This window comes from Triticum aestivum, chromosome 5B (assembly GCF_018294505.1).
Source record: "Triticum aestivum cultivar Chinese Spring chromosome 5B, IWGSC CS RefSeq v2.1, whole genome shotgun sequence".
Taxonomy (NCBI): Eukaryota; Viridiplantae; Streptophyta; class Magnoliopsida; order Poales; family Poaceae; genus Triticum; species Triticum aestivum.
This window is the reverse complement of record NC_057807.1, coordinates 595,565,387-595,568,784: the sequence shown is the minus strand read 5'-3', so window position 1 is coordinate 595,568,784 and position 3,398 is coordinate 595,565,387. Positions and strand designations below refer to the sequence as shown.

The 3,398-nt window shown below is 46.2% G+C and overlaps 1 long non-coding RNA gene across 1 annotated transcript; it reads right to left on the bottom strand.

Moving 5' to 3' along the window:
• Positions 1-813: 813 nt before the first annotated feature.
• On the bottom strand, positions 814-2,005 carry LOC123117071 (uncharacterized). The gene is made up of 4 exons (XR_006457278.1): positions 1,767-2,005; positions 1,518-1,670; positions 1,214-1,282; positions 814-996 (listed from the first exon to the last, which is right to left on the bottom strand). It is a non-coding gene; the product is annotated as an uncharacterized lncRNA (long non-coding RNA).
• Between the last annotated feature and the right edge of the window lie 1,393 nt (positions 2,006-3,398).

Here is a 3,398-nt window from a genome sequence, read left to right as displayed (position 1 = left end):
CTTTCCAACAACATTACATGGGCATAGTTAAAGTCATCGCTCGCATCAGGCATTGTTGCAGATCGCAGGCACACGCACACACTCATGTTGATTGGGTCATGGTGTGAACAGGAGCATCTTGTGTGGTGTTTAGGTCTTCAGCATTAGTCTAGCGATAGTAGAGCTTAGCTCTCCAGCATTAGCAACAACAACACGTACACAGAAATGCCAAACATATTTTTTTGAAGGCTACTACTTAATAAATGGATTCAGCTGGCATTCAAATTAGACCGAAGAATTAGTGTAGGGTTGCAGTCTGAAACAAGATGCAGCAAAGTCACACGAATTACTCAGTACGTGCATCAGTGACTTGATTAAAACAAGAAAAGAGAGAGCTCGGTGCAGGTCATACTAAAATGAAGCAAAGAATATATTAAGATAGAGATCCATTAGCCACAACCAAATGCATTCACGAGAAACAAATAACTAAAGAGGATAGCACCATCGCATTAGAACTTCTTCAGGTTCGTTCATGAGCTCAAATTTTTCCTCACTCAAACCTTTGTACAGTGAGGAGGCGGTGGCATCGTAGCATGCAAGCCAGCAGAGGGAGAGGAGAACCAGGAGCGCCGCGCTGTTGTCGTTGATGAGTGAACATGCACACTAAAACATGACTATATGCATCCGGTTCAAAAAAAGGTTAGAACATCTTATATTTGTAAAGGGAGAGAGTAACACACACCACAAAATGAATACGGGGCTGCACCTGCGACATGCCTAAGGAACCCAGGGTCCGCGAACTTCTCCACCCATACAAAATCATCGTATAAAGAGTGGTAAACAGGATATTCTGGCCCTGTCAATGTCCAAGGAGCACCATTAGAGATACGAGAAACTGTAAAAATAAACAACACGAAGTGCGCCCCTACCTTCTCCAAATATCAAGTTGGTGGATGGAATGCCAACATGTTGAACGAATGCTGCATAGTCTGATCCTCCATTGCCCAGTCGTTGAACCTTCATGCAGGATATCAGAGACAATATATGTTAACTACAGTAAATAGCTAGGAACATTTTCAGAGTTGGAGCTGAAATTCAGAAATGAAGATTTAGAGTTGAAGCTGCAGGTTTCATTTTACGCACAAAGGAACCCAGAGTTTGACAGCAATCAGTACTATATATCGCAAGTGATAACGGTGTGCTAAATGTATAAGGAAGTCATGTTATAACTCACCTTGGGAGAAGCATTGGGTTTGACCCATGAATCATAAACAGTTTGAGATGAATTATCGGGGTCTTGAACCTTCATGAATTGAAAAAACAGAACGTTTTGACTTATTGACAATCTTGTTATTAATAAGAAAAATAACATAAGCATGATATTGTCAGAGACATGTGGTTCAAAGTTGAGACACCCACTGTAGAGTGTCAACCACTCAACAGTTACTCTTTTGTTTGACCAAAACCAAATAACTGACTATCAGTTAGTACTCTTTTGTATGTGAATATGTTGCTTTTTGTTCGAACAATATGCGTACCAGTTTAATTGTTTCCAGTAGTAGTTCATCAAGTTGGGGAGTTGTAGATGGGAGTAAAACCGGACCGACTACTGAAACATCGATATTCAGATATGCAACAGCCCTAGAGGAAAGCATCTCCCAGTTTTCTTCAACCCATTCAGTTGATCATGTCTGCATAAACATAAATTGTGATCCATTGCAGCTGCTTTTAAGGTGCCTACGTATGTATAACAAACGAATGTGGTGCTGGAAGAGGGATCCACTTACCAATCCGTACTCTTTCTGCATCCCAGCTACAGAAAATGATGCAGAGTTCAGAGGAAAGAGCAGCCTACTGGATTGCTGTAAACATCTGTTATAACACAAGAATCACCTCGACCATAGCTGCTCCGAACTTCTCTATGCCTGTCTTGCGTGCACACGCGTGTGAAGAAAGCGTGTTCTTCTTTTAGCTTGGCTTCTCCTCACACCACATGTGGCTGTCGTGCGCACGCAAGCACCAACGACGAAGAAGTTCTAGGCAGAAGAGGAAGATGTCCATGGTGCGCCAACGACGAAGGATGATGTCTGGGGATGGGGCTCCTGGACGGCGCGCTTGGGGCTGGCGGTGGACGCCGGCGCTTGTATGCGGGGAGGAGGGGTGCTGACGGTGGCTGGATCGAGGGGCGGGTGCAGCGCAGCAGTCGGATCCAGGCGTGGGGCGACGCGGCGGCCGAACCCAGGCGTGGGGCAGCGCCGGGGGCTGCTGCCAGGGGCCGGATCCAGGCGGGGGCAGCTCCAGCGCGGATGGAAGGCCGCCGGCGGCTGCCACAGTGGTCGGCGAAGTGGGAGGTGGTTGGCCGCGGCAGGGGATCAGGCCGCGGCGGTCCCCAGCGGATCCCTTGCGGAGGAGTTGGCCACCGCGGGTGGCGGCGAATCCGGGGAGGAACCGGTGGTCAGGGAGGAGGCGACGTCTGCTGGGGGTGGGGCGAGGGCGGCAGCGCCGGTTGCGGGCGGGGCGGCAGCGGAGGTGCCGGTTGTGGGCGGGGTGGGTGCGGGAAAGTGGGAATCGTGGGGTGTTTCTTGGTTGTACCGTTAAGGAGTCCAGGAACACCGTGCGCCTCCTATATAGAGCGTCGTGATCAGAATAGCTATTCTGACACCATGATCATAATAGTGTTGTCCTAATAGAAACAACATAAAGTTTCTGTTAACATTTCTGCGCTGCATCCCTATCAAACGAGCACTGCACTGTCGCCAGAAAAAACTGCATGTATTTTTTCGGCATTATTTTCACTCCAGTTTCTAAACTGTTTGGCGGAACGAGGCCTATAATATATCGTTGGATATCTATGGAAAATGCGCAACCTCGTTATGTTGAACACTTTTCGAGATTTATCGTGGTTTAAGAGCAGTTTCAAAAATAGTTCGCGCATGACGGAATGCAATGAGCGTATAATCGCGATTTTTTCTTAGCCACACATTAGAATGAAGCAAACGACACGGCGTTGGAAAGATATCATTGAGACGCATCTTTTTCGTATCTATTATTTTCTCTAATTCGTTACAGTTTAAGAGCAGTTTCAAATTTACTAAATCACGGAATTATGTTTTTCAAAATTTTCAAATTTTCGGTACTGTGTTTGCTCCAGTTTTCTAACCGTTTGTAGAAATGAGGCGTGTGATACGCCGTTGGAAAGCTACGGACGAGGCACAACTTTCATATGTTGAAATGATTTTGAGATTCCTTACGGTTTTTAGTTAATTTTCAAAATCGTGCGCTGATGACAAGTGGCTGCGGCCGTTTTTCGCAAAATTTTACAAACCGTTGGTCGAAATGATCCAAGTTACACGCCGTTGGAAATATATCAATGAGACGCAACTTTTTCATGTATAACACTCTTTCCGATTCCTTACGGT